At 35.4% G+C, this 26,704-nt stretch overlaps 1 long non-coding RNA gene across 1 annotated transcript; it reads right to left on the reverse strand.

Moving 5' to 3' along the window:
• Positions 1-7,976: 7,976 nt before the first annotated feature.
• On the reverse strand, positions 7,977-10,631 carry LOC149149493 (uncharacterized). Its single transcript, XR_016262825.1, has 4 exons — positions 10,460-10,631; positions 8,516-8,730; positions 8,383-8,427; positions 7,977-8,292 (listed from the first exon to the last, which is right to left on the reverse strand). It is a non-coding gene; the product is annotated as an uncharacterized LOC149149493 (long non-coding RNA).
• Between the last annotated feature and the right edge of the window lie 16,073 nt (positions 10,632-26,704).

Consider the following 26,704-nt stretch of genomic DNA (forward strand, 5'->3'; position numbering starts at 1 on the left):
CCAAATTTTTTAGCCAGCCCACTTTAAATGCTAGGCAAGCATGGTGGGTGGATTTCCTAAGTGGTTTTGACTTCGAAATCAAACATTTGAAGGGGAAAAAAACCGGGGGGCGGACGCTTTAAGTCAGAAATTACAGTGTTTATATGAAATTTCCTATAGCGAATGGAAAAGCCCCTTCGAGGAGATGATAAAAAAGCAGCAGAACAAGATACTGTATACCAGCAAATAAAACAGCAAGTACAACAGTCTACCAGCGAGGAAAATCAGCAAGACTATGGGGTGGATGATGCTGGAATGTTGTACTACAAGAAGAAACTATATGTACCCAATCAAAACAGCATTAAAATTTTGATTTTAGATGAATTTCATATCAGTCGCTATGCTGGACACCCAGGATATCAGAAAATGATCACTGCGTTTCGAAAAGAATACTACTGGCCAGGAACGAAAAAGAATGTGGCCGAGTATTTGGCACAGTGTTTGGAGTGCCAACAAATTAAAGCGGAACATCAACACCCAGCAGGGTTATTGCAACCATTACCCATTCCGGAATGGAAGTGGGAAACCATTTCTATGGATTTTATAACAGGGCTGCCTAAGACAAAGAAGAATAATGATTCTATTATGGTGGTGGTGGACAAGTTGAGTAAAGCAGCACATTTTATACCTGTGCAATCCACCTACAGTGCTGTACAGATTTCCCATATCTTCATGCAAAATGTGTTTAGATTGCATGGACTACCGAAGACGATAATTTCATACCATGACGTGAAATTCACATCGGTCTTTTGGAAGACATTATTTGCAGAGTTAGGGACACGGTTGAACTTCAATACAGCATATCACCCCCAAACCGACGGACAAACAGAACGGGTGAACCAGGTGGTAGAAGACATGTTAAGGGCATATGTAATGCAACAACCAACTAAGTGGGAGGAGTATTTACACTTGGTTGAGTTTGCATACAATAACGACTATCATACTTCATTACAAATGAGCCCCTTTGAGGTTTTGTACGGGCGGAAATGCCGCACACCCTCAAGCTGGGGTGGACCTGAAGACAAATTAAGGTTAGGGCCAGAAATGCTTAAGGAAATGGAGGAAATGGTCAAAAAGGTACGGTCTAATTTAAAAGCTGCTCAGGATAGGCAAAAGAACTTTGCTGACCGGAAGAGGAGGTTTAAAGAATACCAAGTCGGTGATCATGTGTATGTGAGAATTCAGGCAAGGAGGAGTACGCTGCAATGGAGCGGGTGTACCAAGTTGGCACCCCGGTATTGTGGACCATTCCAGGTCTTGGCAAGAATTGGGTCGGTGGCTTACCAGCTCGCCCTACCAAGTCACATCCAAGTCCATAACGTCTTCCATGTCTCTGTATTAAAAAAACATGTTTATGATCCTAAACATGTGATTAGATGTTAGGATGTACAGGTGAGAATTATTTCCAATAGACCAGTCTAAAAGTTTTCTTTTAAAGAAACTGATTTAGAATATTGCATGTTGCAGGTTGAACCGGAAGGAGAAATGTTGGTCGAGCCGCTGAGCATTCTCGACCGGAGAGAACTACTGCTGCGGAAGCGAGCTATTACCCAAGTTAAAGTGCAGTGGCAGCACTTTGTGCCTGATGAGGCCACTTGGGAAGATGAAGAGCTCATGAAAAAAGCTTAACTAGGGTTGTTCATGGTCAACATACATCGGGACGATGTCCAATTTTAGGAGGGGGAGATGTAATGCCCCAGGAAAATGTAAATATTCAATTTTACTGTGGTTAAAAATAAACTGAATATGACATTATTAACTGTTTTGGAATTCAATAATATTTTTATTATTTCTTTAATAAGACGAGAAAGGTTTTTCGTGGAAAAATGCTGGCAACTTCTGAGGGGGAAGTTGGAAAAACGGTTGCAATGATTTTAACCATAACTACCTCCCTGGCTGGAAAGGTTTCCAGAGGAAAAGAGGGGGGAAAGTTAGTCTGTGCTGTGGGGACAGGCAGAAACAAGAGAGGAAAAATAAATATGGCTAAGTCTGGTGAGGACCAGATAGCCAAGCACTAGGTGGAGAAATCTTGCCAAGGACAGTGGTCCTGCAAGAGAGCACGGGGGAGAGATTCTGGTCCCGAAAGACGAATCTCGAGGTTGGGTGGCAAATTGGAAGCGGAAGACAAGAGAAAGTTTCGCTTCTGTAGGACTACGCGGATCACCACAATACAGGGAGCAGAGGTGAGCAGTTCTGTTGCAGTAATATTGGAACATCGAACAGACAGGTACGGAAAATTACAACTGTTGTGCCTAATTAAGTCTGTGTCATTTATAGAACTCGAGAATTGTAACAGTAACTTCTGTGCAGCTATAACTCTTTAAAAAAAAACAACAATTTAATAATAACATTAACAGATTGAATAATGTTATCTGCATTTTAAAGGAAACGGGAGAGGGATGTACACTTAGGACCCTCGTAGGTTTGGAAAGATGATAGCAGGGCGTCACTGTAGGAAAAACTGTAGGGTTATACAGAAAAATTAAGCCAAGCAAAGCCCCTGTTTGAGGACAGAGAAATCTCTGAGGGTAGGGGTAAGATAAATTATTTGGCAAGAGACGTTTTCCTCCATTGTTAAACTCTAGAAATGTAGAGATTGAAACTAGAAAAAAAAAAAAAAAAAATGTAAAGTTTGATGCCAAGGAAAAATGTATAAGGACCTATATACATTTCATATAAATTATACAGGCGGCAATGGTGTATGAAACCCTAGGACATCTCTTTCTTAAGGTACTGGCAGAAGAGGGCTCTGGCATGCCAAATTGGCAATACCCTGAGTCTTGCGAATAAGCATGGTAGGAACCTACTGTAGTATGATTTTCTAAAGAACAGGACTGAACAAATGCGGTGATGTCAATTTTATTAAGACACATCTTTTACGAACCAAGAACCATGAGATATTCAAGGAATAAATGAATTCTGCTAGCGATATGCTCAGAACATTCTCATAATAATAACAACGGGAACCAATGAAACAGTGGTGAAATTCTTTAAACAATTCTGCTAACAGTAAAAGACAAGGAACAATTGATGCACAGTGCTATGATATATCTAGTTCTTTAATAACTGTTAAAACAAGGAAAACAAGGAAACATTTATAGATAGAGTCATTGACCTCTCAAAAATCCTCTAATAACAGTAAGGGCAAATGAAAATAATTGTCAGACAGAGTGGGTTCCCTGAAACTCTTGACAACCCATAAGAAAAATGAAGCGAGGAACCTTGACAGAGGCTGTTACAGCCGTGTACCTTTACCATTTGAACAAGAAACAAGAATTTAAGGAAAATCACATGATAATGTGTAACAGATGTAGCTTGAACGATAACATCCAAACCTTTGAATCATATATAGGCATGCAAGATTAATTCATGAAGGAAGCAGTAAACTACAATTTGACTGGCATCTCTCAGGTTAATCCTGGAGGAATAATTCCAAAACACTGATGTCCATTAAATAACAGATACGCCACGGGATGAAACCCTGGCAAGGGATAATTCAAAAATTACATTTAAATAGCCACTGTCTGAGCCTCATGCTGGAGTCAAACCCTCTACACGAAGGTCACATAGGGTTTTAAAACTTCTACAACATACAGCCAATCAAACACATAATATTTCTAAACACTGTGGGACTGTAAGCTAGCTGGGAAAACCAATTTAGTAAAACAGTGGAAATCAAAAAACCCTGTCCAGTTATGCAACGAGACAAGCTCAGCTGAAAGCCCTCAATCCGGAGATAAACCCCTTACCCGGGATTTCGGCGGCAATTCTGGTAAAGCGCTTACCTCGCGGCAGCAGTGAATAGCTCTGGAAACCTGGAGAAGGTCCCTACAAACAGAAAACCATAGCATCCATTAGCTAACGGTGTGAGGGAAAGCCCATGACAAGGAGAGTTTAGTGACAGGAAAATTCTAAGTATTGAAAACAAAACACTCACTCGGGCTTCACCAAATAGCGCAGACGCCATAACCTGGTTCTGAGAGCTTCTAACCCATTCAAGGCCCTGGAACCATACCAGAGCAGGTCGCGGAGAAAAAAACAACAGAAGAATGGAGCTGGCGCCAAAGGGAGGAAACAACATAACCAAACGAGTTATGGTGGACTTAACCCGGAAAGAAATCTGAACCGTAGATCTACAAAACTTCATGACCACCGTTGATCGGGTGGCAAGCCCGAGAATGGTGGTTGCGAGAAACGAGCCTGCTCGTGCCATGCACAGGGCAGAGCAATAAGAAACAACACAAATCCCAAAGAATATACCAAGTGTACAGATAATCAAATGTGTAATTAATATAAATTGCCAGATGTCCATTCATATCATCCACTTGCAGATCGCGAGGAGTTGGGAGTTTTCCCAAGGTGATGATTAGTTAATGAAACCAGAACAGATAGGACCAAACCTTTACTATCACCGGAAAAATAATGAATTGATTGCCGGGGAAATGTTATGGAAGGGCGGAACAGTAAGTACTGAATTAAATTACGAAGTTACGTTGTCACAGGGACCATTCATACATTAGTAATACCATGTAATTTTTTTTATTTATGATGGAGACATGACATTGAATTTCTAATTTTTTATTATTGGTGGAACACTAATTTTATGTGGTCTAAAATCAAATTTTCATAATTAAAAATTGTTAAAAAAAAATAAAAACAAAAAATTGCCAAGTGTTTTGGAATTATTTTTTTCCAAATTTATAGATTTTTCTATAATCAATATTTTATTTTCAAAAAAATTATCATTCCAGACTTTTACTAACCATACAAAAACAACAAAGTTGTATATTACGATGTTTTTTGCTTGTTAATTTTCTTCATATTTTCCCTTGTCAGTTTTATTATTGAATGGACTTGTTAAAACAATTTCCTCATTAAACTTTATCTATATTATATATTTTCTCAATTTAATTTTATCCTGATACAATATATAAAATCATAACTTACTCTCTTATATATATATATATATATATATGGAATTTTTGTACTCACACTTAAGCCTTTGTGTAAGTAAATTTTTTATTTCAATATACTAGACATTGTAATTTTGAGCAAATATATTGTCAAAATGTTTTGACTTTTAATTAATTTGCAAATTTTTAAATACTATTTGGAAGTTTATTAAAGTTTTGGTAAAATTAAATATTAAACTTATTTTTTTACAATTTGAAAATTATTTTTTGAATTTTTAAAACTTGAAAAAAACCTCCAATAGTCAAGCCAAGTACCCTTGTAAATTAATTATCGAAAAAAAAAAATCAAAATCCAAATTTATGGATTTTTCCACAATTAATATTTTCTTTAAAAAAACGAGTTATCAATAGGTTTTGAGCTTTTACTAACCATGGAAACTAACCCAAAAAATAAAATAAAAAATAGCAACCCTATTACACTGATTTTTAGCTTCCTGGTATTCATTATTGAATGGACTTTGTTCCATCATTTTCCTCAATAAAACTTACCTATAATATATATCTTCACAATTCAATTTTAAAGCATGATGCAATATAAAAAATAAAATTTAAGTCAACATTACAATAAACAAGATTTTCTCTTTTGTTTTCACATTTTTAATCATAACTTAATATTTTGTCTATTGTCTTCACAATTTCAATAATAACTTAAAAAAATAAATTGTAGGAAACTTTTGCACTCACACTTAAGTCTTTGTGTAACTTAATTTTTTATTTTAATATACTAGACATTGTAATTTTTTATATTAGATATTTTATCACATATGAATTCTTTGCATACAATTAAGATTCCATGAGATACTTCATATCAATTTGATTTTTTGGACATAAAAATTATTTGAGGTTGAATTAGGATAACTATAAATTTAAAGTTAAATATATAGCTTCTTAAATAAGATATTTTATTACATATGAATTCTTTGCCATGGAATTAAGATGTCATGAGATACTTCATATCAATTTGATTTTTTGGACATAAAAATTATTTAATGTTGAATTAAGATAACTATAAATTTAAATTTAAATAAATAGTTTCTTAAATAATTAGCTATATATATGGCGTTGTAGTTTGTCCTCTTTATTTGGTCCCAAAAGTTAAAGATGGAATAAAATGGGCACAAGCACATTTCAATAAACTCTTAATTTTTGTAGAAAACAACAATGTTGGGGCTAATGTTTCGCACTTATCCCATGTTTCATCCAAAATTATATATGCACTTATCTTTATCTTTCTCAAAGGTTATCTAGTCCATTAATTACTCTTGTTACTTCCCTATATCATATTCAAATGTGTTTCATTATTAGATTTATGGATTTGTTCAAGCATTAAATAATTTCTAACGATTACTTTTTGCATATAAGGCATGTACTAAGTAGCAACACTGCATATGATACTGGTTTTAATAAAGTGAAAACAAATTACCAAGAATATATACTAATAAATTATAATTTAGCAAAAGCCCAAATTTCACAGTGTGGGTGAGCCTACTCCTTGAGTCTTATCATGAGCCTACTCCTTGAGTCTTATCACAATGGGCCAAAGATGGCCCCCTATGGAATTTGAAATTGGGTTTAAGGGATATCCTACTGTTGCAACCACTTGATTGTCTTAAGAAGAAGCTTTTTTATTAGATAATTTTTTTTAATCATAAAAAATCAGTAACTACTTGGAGTAATCTGGATTTTTATTATATGATTTTATTAATTAAACCAAATTAAACTTAAGAAAAATGTCGTAATTACACATTTTTAGATTTATTTTTTCACTATTGTGTGTTTTGTGTGTTTTGAAACGCTGATTCTAATAATATTTTTTATTCATTTAATTAATAAAGTTAGATAATATTTTTTTAATTATTTAGATATTTTTAGATTGCCTTTTTCACTCTCATATATTTTTAAAAGCTTATTCTCAATATATTTTTTACTCTGTTTTATTAACATTTAATTAACAAAGTTAGATAGAAACGCTGATTCTAATAATATTTTTTATTCATTTAATTAATAAAGTTAGATAATATTTTTTTAATTATTTAGATATTTTTAGATTGCCTTTTTCACTCTCATATATTTTTAAAAGCTTATTCTCAATATATTTTTTACTCTGTTTTATTAACATTTAATTAACAAAGTTAGATAACAGAAATGAGGGTTTATGGAGAAGATAACAGAAATGAGGGTTTATGGAGAATTGATCATTTTGAAAAAATCATTGTCACTTTTATACAAGGTACATCTATTTTATAAATATCATAAATGGAACAATTACGATATGTCTCCAAAAACTTAAACTCATACCACTAGAAACTAATTTTCACTTAAAACACTCCAGCTAAAATCCTTACAAAAAACAAGTTCGCGTTGCACACGGCATACCTGCCGAAAATAGCTTGTATATTAACTTGGATTGAAATAATAAGCGAAGTCGATTGACCAAGTTCAAAAGAAGCCTAGGACACATGACTAACCAAGTATTAGTTTCCAGTTTGACCATACATTGCTAGTCTTCGGCTCGGCTGCTTCTTAGACTGGAACTTCACCACATAACATAACATCTATGCATGAAGAAAATTACATAATCATTTCCCAACGAGAAACAATCAAACTGATAGAATAGTATGCAATTTTTCATCTGAAAAACAACACACCAGATTAAGTCCCCCGGCCAACCGTGAGGTCAGCCATGGTGACAGTTCTGATATGGATTCTACATATCTAAACTTGAATACAACCCTGGAGAGTAATGTGGAAATAATCCGAACTAAATTACAGCATAACAAAATATTGAGAGAGGGAAACAACGCTATCAGATAACCACCAAAATATTTAAATAAGCGAACCATAGAAAACAAAATTGCATTTAGTTAATTAACTCGTTGTGGGTCTACGTTTAGATACAAACTGGAGTCGTAATATTATGCCGAACCCCTATAAATTAAAAAAGAAGAAAAAAACTAAGAGAAATTAACAAAACAAAACAAAATTACAGTCCTGTGTAAGTTAAACAAAAAAGAAAAGAAAATCCTCAGACCATTGAATGGTTCGTAAGACTACAACCGGTGGGATGCATAGATACCATCCGACAAAACTATATTACTTAAACAAAAACTAAGAAAACGCTGGTGGAAAGTAGCCATGACCATATAACTTAAGATTTCGTTCAGACTATTCTGGTGATGGAGCAGAGCAAGAAAAGAACCTGGGAAAATAAGTTATGTGTTAGACAGAAACGAGGACATAGCCCTCAATGTACCCAGAATTTGAGCGTGGTAACCCTTACCTGCAGCAAACAAGGGAGATGGGTTAAAATTAATGAACAATGCAATAGAAGGACCAAATTGGACAAGAGCGTTTAAGAGTCGATGCTTACCTGTTGTTGCAAGAGGGACCGTGGCTCACACCCAAGCAGGGATGACTGTAGTCAACATCGTTGCAGTTTGTGAGTTGGTTCACTATGCAGTAAAGAATATAGTAACAATTTCATAATAATTACAAACCCTCACCTTAGCACTTCGCAAGTGGTGGACATTGCTCCGACCATGCAGTCCTGGAGATTGCAGGTGAAATTGAGACAAGTGAAACCCCTGTTGCGAAAGTAAAAACCGTAAGGAACCCCTTTCCAGACTTGATTCTTCTCCGGATGAGGGGGTGAGCCTGCAAACCTGGGTACACCTTCAACTGAACTAATGGCCGCACATTTCATGGTGTTAAGAGCCACCTACATTATTAAGAAGGATAGCATGTTAGCCATCTGGAGCCTATTCCGTGAAATGAGTTACCAAGCCAACCCTAATGAGTGACAGGTGTTAGATTTAGGGTTCTCCAAATGTAAGGCTAGGATCGTCGTATAGTTTGCTTGAAAAATCAAGTTTTTTTCAGAAATTTTTACTTATTAACGCACTGTACACCATTAAAGATAGCATATTAAAACAACTGAAAAATTAAGAGAAAGCGTTTAAAGATAACATATTAAAACAGCTGAAATTTTTAAAGAAAGAGTTAGCGTTACTAACGCTCAACGAACGCTCAACGACACTGCAAAAGAACGGGTTAGTTTCTTCAACGCACAGTGTGTTAAGGTACCAAATTTCCAAAATATCAAAGTTCCTTCGTAAAATACCGCAGCCACCATTCTATCTGAAAAGTCAAGAAAGTGTGCATGAAGGACAAAAAGTAAATGTGCACAAAGCAGAAGGGTTGAAGGTTTGAACGAATCATTTCATGTTGCCTTATATTAAATGCACATGTGATTTTGCATAGTATTATTTTCAAAAAGGACTCAAAAGTAATCTGAAAAGTGCCCATGTAATATTTCAATGCAATATTTTTTTGTGAGATGAGATTCCTATGAGATTTGCGACATGTAATCTTTTAAGAAGGGCTTACCAATGTAATCTTTTAAGAAGGGCTAATCTGACACGTCACATTACAAATGCCAGGTGCCAAATTAGTAAACCATACGCTTCACTCTGTCTGAAATACATTTTGAGAACCAGAAGTTTAGAATTTGTTCAGAAGTGCTAGTCTTGCCAATCAAGTTTCACGACAGGGTTGGACTTTGTAGACATCTGGTTCTTTGTTTATTAAGGAAAGATGTTCTCTTTAAGATACTTGGTTTAAGTTTTCTGCCAAACTATTATTCATTATAATAACATCCTTCAACAATTGCATGACTGGCTTGATTATGGCGTCGGCTGCTACCGTGTTGACGGTTGCCATGGCTTTCTTGTTATTGCAGAGAGGAGTGCAAAGAAAAAGAATGGGGGAATGCAGTGGCTATATCTATGGTCTTCAATCCCTTGAAGTGCTACAGCAACTAGAAAGGATGCTCCAAGGTAAGGAAAAATTTTAAAACCAGAACTAAATGAAATTCCATCTACCCTGAATCTCCAAAATCCATCTCCCCATCATTAATTTGTGATTGTTTTCTACAAGTTTCAACCTTTTTTCTGCAAGTATGAACTGAAGACATCTAAAACTAGGGTTTCTTTTAATGTTGTTGGATTCTTGGAGAGTTTATCAAACTACAAATATGAGCAAAGTATCTAATCTCAAATTTAGAAATATCTAGATCAAATTTTCATGAAAATTCAATATTATTGTAGAAAATACAAATTTAATAATCTCAAATTTAGAAATCTCTAGATCAAATTTTCATGAAAATTCAATATTATTGTAGAAAATACAAATTTAATAATCTCAAATTTAGAAATCTCTAGATCAAATTTTCATGAAAATTCAATATTATTGTAGAAAATACAGTTTTCATGAAAATTCAATATTATTGTAGAAAATACAGTTTTAGGTAGAAGTATAACATTTACTTAAAATGAAATTCTCAAATTTGTCAAATTACCCAGAAATTCTAGCTCTTTTTCTGTAAAATTGCAGCTTTTATTATGCATAGATGTGTGCACAGGCAGGACCACGGGAGCAACGAAGCACACCTCACGGAAGGAACCCGATAGACAGCAGGGATCAGATAAGCACAAGACACCTTCCTTGCATCGCCAACGCACACCAAGAATGCAGCTTTGCGCCTCTCTCCAGTTTTTCTGCAAGATTGCATCTTTGCGCCTCTGGATTGTTTTTCCCTTGAGAAAAATGGTGCCTGGGTGGGACGATAGAACCCAAGAGATGGTTTCAAGAAAGAATCAACCCCAGGATGGATGCTAGGATTGATAAGAAATCAACTTCCTCGCCTCCAGATAGCACCAGAGCTACCGCATGCAGATAGCCCACCTGAGCTCCCGCATGCAGATAGCCATGTGGCAGTAAATTCTCTCTGAAGTTCGTGTCAGTGAATAAAATCTTTTGCACCAGAAAACTTTGGATAGCAGAAAAGTTGAATATCTTTTGTAGCTGAAACTTAGCATATGTTAAAAGGGACGATTACATATGAAAACGAAACCCTGCAATAAGACCTGCGTAACAAAACTTTGGATAAAATTTTTGTTTGACGAAATGTTTTTTATATGATACTCCAAAAACTTTGGATAAAGGCCAAACTTCGCTTAAAAGCAAGTTCGACGTCGGCAATAAGACCCCAAAGCTGAATGGCCAATGAAAACCATCGAAAAATATTTAAATGATTTTAAAAATTCACTTTTTTGCGTAAAACTTTGGTTAAAGTATTGAGTAGCGGTTAATATTTAAAAAGTCAAACGTAGTCAAAGCGATATCGATCGCTATATACCAGCTTCGGCAGGTATAATAACAAAATAAAACATAAAAATAAACTTAAATTTACTTGTATATACTCGTAACAAAAAAATTAAAATTTATTAGTTACAAATTACAATTAAGATAAATAATGAAATTAAATATTTCAGATCTTTAATAAAATATATTAAAATATTATATTGAAAAAAACAAAACAAAAACAACAGACATTTTGACGGGGACCACGAAAGTTTAGAAATTTATTTTAACAACCCAGAAAACAACTTGTCATGCCCATAAATCAACGTCTCATTCTCATTTTTAAGAAGATAGAGTGTTGATTATGTGAAGTAAATATGGGTAAGAAGATTAAAAGATTATTTATCAAAAAATTTATAATGTTGTTTATAATTTCTTATATTTCGTAGTTAATTTTTGTTTTTTTAATGTTGTTTATAATTTCTTATATTTAGTAGTTAATTTTTGTTTTTTTAATTTTTGTTTTTTTAATTAACTGTATTAAAGAAAATTAATATAGTTATAGTTTAATAAATAAATTATATAAAGAAATTAATTTTTTATGTGTGTATTTTTATAAATTTTAGTAATGAATTTTTAGAAGTTTGGAGTTCAAAACTATTTGATAACTGAAAATAATATTGAGTATTTTTATTAGGAGGTATAGAGGAAAGGCTATCTTGAAATGTATACTTCTAATATATATATATATATTTTGAAATTTGTGATTTTCTTTTGAATAGATCTTTGTATTATGAAAAATATATATATTTAAAATCACACACCATTTTATTATAATCTCATTTATATTTATTAAAAAAATAAAATCAAAATTTTCAATTAATACAAATCCAATTATCTTTTTATTTGTCAATAAATCGTACTCATATAGGTAAAGATAACAATAATTATGAAATGAATTGTGTTATAAACAACATCAATTTTGTTATACTATTACATTGATTAAATATATATCCTATTAACATTGTAACTAAATATCTTAATGTTCATAAATGTTCATATGATTCCATCAGTTTTCATGTTCTCGTCATACCTACTAGTCTATAGAGTAATTATAATAGCATTAAAAATGTTATTCACATAAGAACAAAATATGAGTAAAGTTAAATAACCTACTAAATGTATAAACCATAGTTACATAGTATTATTATACAATTAAAGATGTGGTGTGTAGCTAATCTTCAACCAATGTTAACAACTTGCTTGTGATTTAACTTTGTATGTATCTAATTAGGAGCAGTTAAAGTATATGTAATTGGGTGGAGAGGCACTCTCCAATCCAGTTTAGTAGAAATGTTGTGATGTTGTAATGTCGCCTTGTTTAACATTTAGACTCGGTCAAATTACATTAAAAAACAAAAATGACAATTAATTTAAAAATAAATTAATAATTTTGACAACCCATGGTTATGTAGAAGGAACTTTAGAGACAGGGGGGAAACAATAACAAAAATTAGGGTGATAGACAAAAAAATGATCCGACACAGAAGAATTTAGAGTTTCATAAATCAAATATCAGATGTTATAGGTGTGGCAAAACTGGTCATAATTTAGTTAATTGCAGTGTTTCTTGGGAGAAGATTATCAATGAAAAGAAATAAAAAAAATTAATGAGAAGACAGAGAAACCACCTTTTGACAAAAGTAAAACAAATGAATCTTCTCATTATATAGTTGCTCACTGCAATTTCAATATTTATATTGTTTTTAATACTGCATTTTCTTCATCGGTATATAGTTGGATTTTAGATTCAGGTGCTAATTGTTATATGGCATTTCGGAAAGGTCTTTTTGAAAGTTTCAGTGATGATGTTGATGGTGTTGTTTATTTTTCTGATAAGTCTGAAGTTAAACCATCAGGAATTGGATCAATTAGATTAAAAATTCCACATTTAACAGATTACATATTGAAGGATGTACTTTATATTCCCCAATTTCAGAGGAACTTAATGTCCCTCATTCATATCATATAGCAAGGACATTAAATCCATATTTTTTATGGCGTAATTGAAATTCATAGAGAAAGCGATAATTAAGTAATTATGACTGGTGTTGAAGAAGGTACATTGTTGAGATTGAATAGTAATTCATCTATTACACAGTCTGATACAAATTCAGCTCTATTCATGCAACAAGATAATCTTTTGTCTTCAAGGTTATTATGGCCTGCTAGATTTGGTCACATCAACTATAACAACATTAGAATTATGAAAGCGCATGGCATTAAAGGTCTCCCCACTATTCCAAGAAAGATCACACCATGTGATTCTTGCATCTTGGGGAAACACAATAAACAATCATTTCATAGTTTTGTTTCTATATATTCCAGAAAATTAGGGGTCATACATTATGATTTATGTGGACCTATGAATGTACCAATTGCAAATGAAAATAAATATATACTCACTTTTACTGATGACTATTCAAGGATGTGTTGGGTTTATCTTTTGAAGGAAAAGTCACAAGTTTTTGATATGTTCAAAACTTTTCATGCTATGGTTAAAAATGAAATTCAACAAAATATTGGTATCTTAAGGATTGATAATGGAGGTGAATACTTCAACAAATTTTGAACAATATTTACTAGATAATGGAATCAAACACCAAAATATTATTCCATATAATCCAACACAAAACGGTGTTGCAAAAAGGATGAATGTGACTTTGCTTAACATCGTTAGATCAATGATGTTTTTCAAAAATGTCAAATTAATGTTTTGGGGAGAAGTAGTACTCTATGCAACATATATTAAAAATAGATGTCCTTCTGTCCTCAACAACAAATCACCATATGAAGTTTGGTAGAACAAGTTACTAGCAGTTCAACATTTAAAGGTTTTTGGATCTACTTGTTATGCATTTATTCCTAAGCATCAAAGAAACAAATTAAATGTCAGAAGTTGCAAGTTAATTTTTTTGGGATATTCCAGTACTTCAAAAGCATACAAATTATATGATGAAGAAAACAAAAAATTTATTCTTTCAAGAGATGTCATTTTTTTCAATATATCTTTTAAATATTAAAAATAATAAATATTTAATTTGGTTTCATGATCTGATTCTCCATCTTGTCCTAAGGATGAACCACACTGGATGGTTCAAAAGGACTGGACCAAACTTCTCTTATGTGTTTGTTAATATGATTTATTTAAATAATATAATTAAAGGTAGAATCAAATTATAGAAACCTTTGGTTCAAGTTTCAAATATTGGTTCATTGTCTTGTCGAAGATACGATCCAAGGAAATCAGAGTTTCTGAATGCTCTTAAATTCTCTCTCAAACAAGTCAATTCCGCATTTTTGCTATAACGTTCTTTCTACGAGGCTTCAATAATAATAATAATAATAATAATAACAAGGATATGTGACTACTCTACGACTAGTGCCTTCCCCTTGTCACCCTGGGAAAATGGTGTTGCCAACAATGCAATGTCGTATTATTGTTCATAAGCATATTTGTATATGAATACATTAAAACCAAGTTACAAATACAACTAGGGAGATAATAATGAGGACACGTTGAACCACCTATAAGGAGCCCTTGCAAAGAAAATCCTTTTCAAATTGCATTTGGATTGGAAAAAAACTATTCTTATTGGGTTTTAGGTCTTAGGTTTGGGGATCATAGGAGCCAGGAAAAAATTGTTTCCATGAGAAGTCATGCTATATAACCTAGTTAGGAATGGAAGGTGTTGTTACTTACTCTTGCAGACAATTTCTAGAGCTAGAGAGGAATTGTTTCCATGAGAAGTCATGCTACATAACTTAATTTGGAATGGAAGGTGTTGTGACTTATCCTTGTAGACAATTTACGGTTGGGAAATTGTGTCAAGACAACAAGATGTGGAGATTTTTGAAAAGATGGTTTCTAATGGTTAAAGTTGTTGCTTGAGAATAAAGCATTGTTCCTCTAGAAGTTTAACCACAAAAGCAACATTCAACTATGACAATTAAAATCATTAAAATAGATAATAGAAGAGAAGAGATACTATCAAACCACATTTACATTCAATTTGAATATAGAAGCTTTATGATAAAGAAAATAAAAGCATACAAAATAATATTCTAGTAGCTTAACAATAAACACACTTTAATTATATGAAAGCACGACCCCAATGTTTCTTAGAATCGAAAGATTCAAAGCCTAAATCCTTTTCATCTGCCTCGTCTCAAGTTGAACATAGATGCTCAGGAGTGCCATATTTCTCCTCAATTTTTATAATAAATAATAAATAAGAGAGCCAACTAATTTGAAGACATGGAGGCCAAGTGTTTGTATTCAGATAATTTTTGTGAAAATTATCTGCCTATGAAAGATCAACCCCCCCCCCCCCCCCCTTTTATTAAACTTCAAAGCGCGGGGGGAGTTGATCTTTGAGTTGTCGATATAGAATGCTAATCTCGTTAGCACTTATAAGATGTGTGATTTTTAATGTAGCATCATTTGATATTACAAATTAAACTTTAATTATAAAAATAAAAATTAATTTCATATTTAAAACATATTTAATCAAAAACTTGTGAAAGAAATTTTGAGATTTGGAAATGCTCACAAACCACTTCTATGGGAGACCAAACCTCTCATACATATGGCTAATATGGATCCCAATGATGCATGAAATGTCCTTGGATTTACTCAACTAACCAAGGAACAAGGGCCCTAAGTATTTCAACCAGCCTTAAATACTTTTAGATTTGCTCATTAAACCATTTTTCCAAACATTTTGGGTGCAACCATTTTTGCAAACATTTTGATGGTACCAAATAAAATATTTAGGATAAGGGCACTTTGAAAAGCAATTGGCATACATAATAAATGAAACCATCACTCAAATAGGAGCAACATATAACCCAACAAGTTTTATTAGATCTAATGTTAAAAGTGCATATATCATTCAAAATTCCTCAACTTCACAAAGTAACATGATATGGTTGGAACATACCATGAGATTGTTGGAAATACTGAGAGGGGGGTGAGTCAGTATTTATTTTCAATTGTTACTTTTACCAGTTAGATCGCTTATATTTAGAACACAAAATGAACAATAAGAATAAATGCTTTTATTAATTTCTTTAATAAATCAAGTATAATATATGTAGAGCTCCAACCCTGGGTGAAGACACCGATCTTCAATCTCCCACACTCCAACATGTATTTGCCAAGCACCGACTTGGACTTCCAAGGCTCTAACCTTGTCAATTTTGAGGCACCAACCTCAAGGGCTCCAACCCTATATCTAGTTCAGGCTCCGACCTGGTTTCTTGAGGACTTCGATCCTCTAGGTCTCCAACCCTATCTTATCAAGGCACCAACCTTGAGTTTAGGAGCACCAACTCCAAGGACACCAATCCTATATTTTCCAAGCACCAACTTGGACTTTCCAAGGCACCAACCCCAAGGGCTCCAACCCTATAGCTTCACTTTGTCAAGGTATGTTTGGTTATACTTCACGGCTCCCAATGTTTTCTTCAACAAGCCCTATCAATCTTCAGTTACGCCTTCACTTAGTCTCCACGTCACATCATCAATGACAACCTTGTTCTTCACATGAAGGTGTCACCATTGCTCTTCATGTTACCTAAACAAAACTTCTTCAAGGTCACCTAATAATGGCTTCAATGCATCATGGTCTTCAATGATCTCCACAAATATTCAATATGTTGCTTCACAAAGTTCTCCAGCTCTGCCCTATTTTGTTCTCAAGAGAAGACTTCAACAAGCTCTATTTGTCCAATCCCAATAAATCAACACTTCGACCACGACAAATATGACAACTTCGACCATGGCAGCTACGACAACTTCAACCATGGAAACTACGGTAGCTTAAACCATGTAAACTTCAACCACGAAAACTTCAACCACGGTAACTTCGACCATGGCAACTACGGCAGCTTCGACCATGACAACTACAACAGTTTCTACCACAAAAACTACGGCAGCTTCGACCACGACAACTACAGCAGCTTCGACCACGGAAAATATGGCAACTTCGACCAAAATTTTATGCCCAAACAGAATTATCCTTTTTTTTCGTCCTAAACAATAGTCTCTTTGTTCTCCTCGGCCTTCTGTCTTCTCTTGTACTTTGTATCTCTGAGTTCTTGCCTCAATGGTTAATCAAAATGAAGTGTTTAGATGTCTATTTATAAATATTTCGTTTATAAATGAAGGGACATGTCTATTTGAAGTCAGGCCGACTTGTATGACTAAGTGTAGGTTGGCTCACTGCTAGGAATAATTCCCTTAACTTAAAAATTCAATATCTCACAAACTATTGGGAGTTTCAAGGAAAATAAAGGCTCGTTAGAAAGAGGAAAAAATCCTCTTTAAGATGGTCTAGGATCCATTTTCAAATGATTCCTCCAAGGTTCCAAAATAAATTTCTTTGTGACTGTCCTTAAATTTTATGCATAAAAAGTTTGGGACAACATGACGAATGTTTGGGATAGTGTGGCTTCTTCATTCTTTGCCTTCTTCATTGTTATCAATGTCATCATAGGATCATAGAGTCATTTTGTAGGAGTGAAACATCCATGTAGCATGACGCATGAACAATTTCATCATATACTAGTGCAGTCATAGTGCAACATCATTAGGATAACTCCAAAATAATCTTCCAACCATCAAATGATCTCCAACCATGTTATCAAGACCTCATCAAGTGCCATCATCAATTGTGGTCATTCATCAAGAATATGACATCATCAAATGTAGTCCTCCATATGTCATCAAGGGCTTCTAAATACTTGGCACTTGGCACTTCTTAAGACTTCTTCATTAGTGACTTGACATATTAATTGATGACATTCTTATGAAACAAGAGTTATGACATCATTATTTGGAACCAGGCATCTCAACAATATTTTCCATCTCGGCTAGTGCCATATTGACATCAATGACAACCTAGATTAACAATCTCCCCCTTTGTCATTGATGGCAATATTCTTGCCCTTTCAACATTCTCTCCCCCTTTGACATCAATGGCAAACGGGGTGCCCAAGTACTCCCCCTGTCAAGTTGCTTCTTTTCTTTACGAATAGTAGTTCTTCATAGGTATGTTACTCCCCATGTCATGGTGCTCTTCTTTCTGGAAATGTGGTCCATGATAGATGTGCTTAAATTCCTTCATGTGATGAACCAACTCCCCCTCATGAAAGATTACCTGCTAATGATCAAGTGGAAGAGATCTTCAATAATAATCCATCAGATGAATAAGGATTATATTCTTCAAGGAGTGTTCCTAAGAGATGATCTATCAAAGAATGATTGTCCATATAGCTCATCAAGGATTTCATAAGACTCATTCACGGATGGCTTCTGTAAGAATGCCTAATCATCATAAGCTCCCCCTAACTGTATGCATGGTATTCCTTTTGGCATAGTTTCCCCATAAAATTCTTAGATTATCGAAGATCAGGTCAACAACATGTGTTGTTGGCTAGAGAGTTCAAGAGATTTTCGGATTGTATTTGCTTCCTTCTCCATACTTGTGTAAATTTCTTTTCTGGCATAGTTCTATCTTGAGTAGGTGCCCAAGTCAAGTTACAATTACGTGCCATATGTCCAATGTTATGACACTTGAAGCACTCTATGTTGTTCATGAATAATAATTCATGACTTCTTGCAAAATTTCTTCTTGGATATTGACGAGGAACATTATAATTATCTTTTTGATATGCCCTGCAATCTTTTGCCACATGCCCAAATTTTGTATGTCAAGAATAGCAATAACCAAGAAATATACTTTTGTACCTAGGAGAAGAAGGTTTCCTTGATGTACTTCTGAAGTCTTTTTGCCTTGGGATCCTTTGATGATAACCATTTCTTCTTGCATCCTTGAAACCATCTGCATTTCTTCTTGGAGGAAGGTTTCTTCCATAGTTGTCTTGACTCTTCTCCTTGCCTTTGCTAGAACTTGGAGCATCAAAATTTCTTCCAGGCTTCCTCACATCCTTGTTGTTTGAAGCATTAGAGTTCGCATCATTCTTTCTTGAAGATTCACCTGCATAGCCAAGACCTGATTTATCAAGGGGAGACCTTTGATGATTTAAGATGTCATCTAGGGTTTGAGAGCTTTTCAAGTTCTTATTCAGCAAGTCAACTTCCTTTTTAAGAAATACAATTTCTCCTTTTAATTTTTCACAATCTTCATCTTTCATAACTAGTTGGTTCTTGTTCAGATCAAAGAGCAATGGTGTAATTAGGCCTACCAACCACACCACACCCGCAGTCGTACACCATTAGGTGGCTTCACCAAGGATGAGATATTTGGGTCAGCCAACAGTGTCGCCTTCCCTACAACATCAAGCCCTTCATAGATGAGGTATTGTGTGATGCTGCCCCTCTCGAATTTTGTGATGTTTTATTAGGCCAACCATACTTGTGGAAGCAACATGTTGTGTATGAGTCTAGGCCTCGCACTGTTATTATTACTTTGGGCAATAAGTTGTACAGGATATCAGAGGTAGCACTACCTACCGTTGTTTCTTTGATCACTGTGAAGCAATGCAGTAAGATCATTTCCCATACCAATAAATTTGTTTTCCTTATGATTCACCCTCAGGGCAAGAAGAAGATTGTGGCCATGACCTCTAGACAGGGCTCCTCCGCATGACAACAGTAGATGGACAAGGTTGTAGATGAATACAGGTACATCTTCACCTCACCTGCAAGGGTACCTCTACATTGTTAGGTAAAGCACTCCATCGATCTGACCTCGAGCGCGCCACTACCCAATGGATTGATTTATCGACGCTTTGTTCTGGAGAATGATGAAATCAAGACACAGATTCAGGAGCTATTGTAGAAAGGGAACATCAGGCCAAGTTCACCACCCTGTGGGAGCCTGTTTGTGTTGGTATTGAAGAAGGACAGGACCTGGAGACTCTGTATTGACTATCGGGCGTTGAACAAGATCACTGTCTAGAATAGGTACCAAATCCCATGGATTGATGACCTTCTGGACCAGCTCAAGGGGACCAAATATTTCAGCAAGATTGACTTGAATTCTGGTTATCACCTGGTACTGATCGAACCCTCTAATGTGTGGAAGACTGCCTTCAAATCCAAGGATGACGTTTTTGAATCGCTAGTCATCCCTGGTCATCCCTTTCGGGTTGACGAATGCCCCCACAACCTTCATGAGGTTGATAGAGGACATCTTGTGACCATTCACTAACTCATTCGTGGTGGTGTATTTGGATGACATTTTTATCTTCAACCAGGGTTGGGAAGAACACCTCCACCATATTCGATAGGTCCTCCAAACCCTACCGAAACACAAGTTGTGTGCCAATTTGGAGAAATGCACTTTTGGTATGACCGAGGTTCAATATTTGGGGTACATCATTAATGGGTGGGGTGTGCATGTGGACCCATCCAAGGTACAAGTCATTCGGGATTTGCCAGCCCTAACCACTCTAACAAAGCTCCGCAACTTTCTGGGTCTTGCCAACTTCTACCACAGGTTCGTGTTGGGGTTATCTCATATAACTTGGTCTTTGAGTCAAGTCACCAAGGGAGGAGCGAAAACAAATTTCTTTTAGTTTAAATCCCAATAGAAGGTGTTTTCCATGTTGAAGCATCGTCTTTGCTCTGCACCAGTGCTCACATTACCAGACCTGCAACAACCATTTGAGATCGAGACAAATGCCTCCGACTATGCTATTGGTGCAGTTCTTACGCAGTATGGGCATCCAGTGGAATATCACAATGAGACACTTTCAGACGCAGTATGAAAATATCCCACCTATTAAAAAGAAATGTATTCCATTATGCAATCCTGCCGAAAATGGAAGCATTACATTCTATGGAAGGAAACGATCATCCACATAGACCACCGACCCCTGCAGTTCATATAGACACAAGGGAAGTTGTGGAACGATCGCCATCAGAAATGGTCCACATACGTGCAAAAGTTCCATTTGAACATTAGGTACAAGAAGGGCAGCACCAACAATGTTGCAGACTACCTCAGCCGACCACCAGTCATGACGCTGACCACTCTGCTTGACTCTTATGGGCACGAGACTGCAGGGTGGCAACATCTTTACAAGGGTGATCCAGAATTCAGAAACACATACCATACGCTCCTAGAAGGAAAGCAAGTTCCAAAATTTCACCTCTAATATGCATTGTTATGCCACCTAAGACACCTTTGTGTTCCTTCAAATGAGTATGCCAAGATTATTTGGGAGGCGCACTGCAGTTGGGTCGGTAGACATTTTGGGGTAGAGAAAACAGTGGCAGTGCTGCAAAAGTATTTTTATTGGTCGAACCTTCGACAAGATGTTGGGAAGTATATCAGATCTTGCATTCCTTGCACCATTTCCAAATCAACCATTAAGAAGCAAAGCTTATATACTCCTCTTCCTACTCCTATTCGACCTTGGGAATCCATTTCCATGGATTACATGTCATACCTTCCTTCTACTAAGCATGGCAATGACTGAATTTTCATGTTTGTCGACGAATTCTCTAAGATGGCCATTTTGGCAGCCTACATGACGAGTATCACAACAGAAGCCACTATTAAGCTCTTCTTTGAACGAGTGTGGGTACATTTTGGGATCCCACAGTCCATTATCTCAGATTGGGACAACAAGTTCCTGAGTACATTTTGGTCAAGTCTCTAGTCGATGCCAGATACCAAGCTCACTAAGTCCATGACTTTCCAACCCCAAACTGACGTCCAAACAGAGGTTGTCAACAAGATGATCATACACATTCTGCTTATGTACAATTCGAATCATTCCCACACATGGGTTGAAAGCCTCCCCTATGTCCAACATAACTACAAAAACTGCCCACAACTCCTTGCATGTGGGGTTCGAATTCCAGCAACCATGTCCCATTGATGTGGCCATATCATTTGCAACTACTAAAGCAGATTCGGCTCATGTCCAATCCAAAGCTGACAAGGCTAACAACTTCATTGGGCGCATTCAACACATTCGCCAGCATGTCCATGACATATTGGACAAAGCCAATGCTAAATACAAGTAGCGCCATGATCAACATCGGGTGCCACACAAGTTCTAGGTGGGCGATAAAGTTTGGTTACATTTGCAGAAGGAGCGGCTCCCTAGACCTCTCTGCAAGCTTCGCCCTCCCCGATATGGATCTTACACCATCAGTAAGGTTGTAGGGGACAATTCTTTCAAGCTCAGCATTCCACCATTCCTTGGCCTACACCCAGTATTCAATGTGGACTACCTTCGACCATAATTTCCACCATTACTTGACACATCAGACATTGAAGAACAACTCCCACTAACAGAATTAAACCCAGATTGCATGGAATAGTCTACAATTGATCAGATCATGGACACGCAGATCAAGAAAACTTGCCAGCAGAAGATCCAAATTTCAACGTCGATGCAAACTCTTTGCTCCTAACCCTACCCAACAACATAGCCCATGACCAAGCTAGCATTCCCATGGCAATCATAGCCCAAGACGAAGATGCATATACCATTCCAATGGGATTTACTTGATTTATGTCGTGCATAATAACATTCCCACGGGCTTCAATGAACTTATAACAAAGAGCACCACCTATAATCAAATTGATGTTGCCCTCATATTTTCCTTAATTATTAGTAGGGACACTCACCGTTCAAAGTAGAAGCTTAAAGTCATCTCAGCTCCACACTTCAAATAAAAAAACTACATATAATATTTCATTCATCTCATTTAATTGTTTTCTAATTTTTTAATGTTTTAAATAACAAATTAGAGTAAAATAAACTTTTATTATTAAAAAAAATAAACACGCTAATTTTTTTTATTGATATTTTTATATTTATAAAATAAGTAATCAAGATCAGTTTTAATTAATTTGTAAATTTTTACCAAGTATTTTGAAAGTTTATTAAAATTTTGGTAAATTTAAATATTAAATTTAATTTTTTTAGAAATTGAAAATTAGTTTTCGAATTTTTAAAATTTGAATGTAATGCCTCAAGAAAATGTAAATATTTAATTTTACTGTGGTTAAAAAAAAACTGAATATGACATTATTAACTATTTTGGAATTCAATAATATTTTTATTATTTTTTAATAAGATGAGAAAGGTTTTTCGTGGAAAAATGCTGGCAACTTCTGAGGGGGAAGTTGGAAAAACGGTTGCAATGATTTCAACCGTAACTACCTGGCTGGAAAGGTTTCAAGAGGAAAAGAGGGGGGAAAGTCAGTCTGTGCTGTGGGGACAGGCAGAAACAAGAGAGGAAAAATAAAGATGGCTAAGTTTGGTGAGGACCAGATAGCCAAGCACTAGGTGGAGAAATCTTGCCAAGGACAATGGTCCTGCAAGAGAGCACGGGGGAGAGATTCTGGTCCCAAAAGACGAATCTCAAGGTTGGGTGGCAAATTGGAAGCGGAAGACAAGAGAAAGTTTCGCTTCTGTAGGACTACGCGGATCACCACAATACAGGGAGCAGAGGTGAGCAGTTCTGTTGCAGTAATATTGGAACATCGAAGAGACAGGTACGGAAAATTACAACTGTTGTGCCCCATTAAGTTCGTGTCATTTATAGAACTCGAGAATTGTAACGGTAACTTCTGTGCAGCTATAACTCTTTTAAAAAAAAACAACAATTTAATAATAACATTAACAGATTGAATAATGTTATCAGAATTTTAAAGGAAACGGGAGAGAGATGTACACTTAGGACCCTCGTAGGTTTGGAAAGCTGATAGCAGGGCGTCACTATCGGAAAAACCATAGGGTTATAAAGAAAAATTGAGCCACGCAAAGCCCCTATTTGAGGACAGAGAAATCTCTGAGGGTAGGGGTAAGATAAATTATTTGGCAAGAGACATTTTCCTCTATTGTTAAACTCTGGGCATGTAGAGATTGAAACTGGAAAAAAAACAAAACAAAACAAAACAAAACAAAACAAAACAAAAAAAAAAAAACAAACAAAAAAAAAAAAAAAAAAAAAAACAAAAAACAAAAAAAAACAAAACAAAACAAAAATTGTAAAGTCTGATGCCAAGGAAAAATGTATAAGGACTTATATACATTTCATAGAAATTATACAGGCGGAAATGGTGTATGAAACCCTAGGACATCTCTTTCTTAAGGTACTCGCAGAAGAGGGCTCTGGCATGCGAAATTGGCAATACCCTGAGTCTTGCGAATAAGCATGGTAGGAACCTACTGTAGTATGATTTTCTAAAGAACAGGACAGAACAAATGCGGTGATGTCAATTTTATTAAGACACCTCTTTTAAGAACCAAGAACCATGAGATATTCAAGGAATAAATGAATTCTGCTAGCGATATGCTTGGAACATTCTCACAATAATAACAACGGGAACAAACAAAACAATGGTGAAATTCTTTAAACAGTTCGGCTAACAGTAAAAGACAAGGAACAATTGATGCACAATGCTATGATATATCTAGTTCTTTAATAACTGTTAAAACAAGGAAAACAAGGAAACATTTATAGATAGAGTCATTGACCTCTTGAAAATCCTCTAATAACAGTAAGGGCAAATGAAAATAATTGTTAGACAGAGTGGGTTCCCTGAAACTCTTGACAACCCATAAGAAAAATGAAGCGAGGAACCTTGACAGAGGCTGTTACAGCCGTGTACCTTTACCATTTGAACAAGAAACAAGAATTTAAGGAAAATCACATGATAATGTGTAACAGATGTAGCTTGAACGATAACATCCAAACCCTTGAATCATATATAGGCATGCAAGATTAATTCATGAAGGAAGAAGCAAACTACAATTTGAATGGCATCTCTCAGGTTAATTCTGGGGGAATAATTCCAAAACATTGATGTCCATTAAATAACAGATATGCCACGGGATGAAACCCTGGCAAGGGATAATTCAAAAATTACATTTAAATAGCCACTGTCCGAGCCTCATGCTAGAGTCAAACCCTCTACACGAAGGTCGCATAGGGTTTTAAAACTTCAACAGCATACAACCAATCAAACACATAATATTTCTAAACGCTGTGGGACTGTAAGCTATCTGGGAAAACCAATTTAGTAAAACAGTGGAAATAAAAAAACCCTGTCTAGTTATGCAACAAGACAAGCTCAGCTGAAAGCCCTCAATCCAGGATAAACCCCTTACCCGGGATTTCGGCGGCAAGTCTGGTAAAGCGCTTACCCCGCGCGGCAGCAGTGAATAGCTCTGGAAACCTGGAGAAGTTCCCTACAAACATAAAACCATAGCAACCATTAGCTAACGGTGTGAGGGAAAGCGCATGACAAGGAGAGTTCAATGATAGGAAAATTCTAAGTATTGAAAACAAAACACTCACCCGGGCTTCACCAAATAGCGCAGACGCCATAACCTGGTTTTGAGAGCTTCTAACCCATTCAAGGCCCTGGAACCATAACAGAGTAGGTCGCAGAGAACAAAACAATAGAAGAATGGAGTTGGCGCCAAAGTGATGAAAGAACATAACCAAACACTACAACAAAACAGGCAATTTGCGCCAAATTTAGCACCAGATTCTAGTGCATTTTTTTCTCAATTGGGATGAGCAACCTGGCGCTAAATCTGGCTCTATTGTACAATTTTTAAAGCGTCCTTTTTTGCACCAAATTTTGCATCTTTTTTACGCCAAATTTTCCGTCATTTTCTGCATCATATTTTGCACCAAGATTTTCATTTGGTTTTACAACAGGTTTTGCTTCTAGTTTTGTGACTTTTTTTGCATCTATTTTTGCATCATTTTTTGCTTCCTCTTTTGTGGAATTCTTTGCTTCTATTTTTGTGTCATAATTTGCATCGATTTTTACACCATCTTTGACATCTTATTTAGTGCCTTTTTTTACATCCAATTTGTGCCAATTTTTGCATCTGGTCTTATGCCATCTTTTGCTTCTAACTTTGTACTTATTTTTACATCTATTTTTGTGCCAATTTTTCTGCCTTTTTTTACACCATCTTTTCCATCCAATTTTGCACCATATCTTGAATCTGATTTAGTGCCAAATTTCGCATGCATTTTTGCACCATTTTTTGCATCCACTTTTGCATTTTATTTATCTCCCTTTTTTGCATCCTATTTTGCACCATATTTTGTATTTAATTTTGCATCATTTGTTGCATCCAATTTAGCATCATTTATAACACCATTTCTTGCATCCAATTTTTCATCCTTTTGAGCATCTAAATTTGCATCCTATGTTGAACCATATATTGCATCCACCTTTGCATCCCATTTTGTGTCTATTGTTACGTTCACTTTTGAGCCATTTTTTCGTCTACTTTTGCATTTGTTTTTGCACCAAGTTTTGAATGATTTGTTGCATCATTTTACATCAAATGTTGCATCTCAATTTGCATCCAAAATTGAGCCATTTTTATGCCCATTTTTGCACCATTTTTTCTTCTTTTGTGTCCAATTTTGCACCATTTTTTATGTCCAAATTTGCATCCTTTTTGGTATCTAGTTTTTCATCCTTTTTGGCTTCCAATTTGCATCCTTTTTTCTGCCACATTTTGTG

This window comes from Pinus tabuliformis, chromosome 9 (genome assembly GCF_031772625.1).
Source record: "Pinus tabuliformis cultivar Carrire ecotype Pingquan chromosome 9, CPIR1, whole genome shotgun sequence".
Classification (NCBI taxonomy): Eukaryota; Viridiplantae; Streptophyta; class Pinopsida; order Pinales; family Pinaceae; genus Pinus; species Pinus tabuliformis.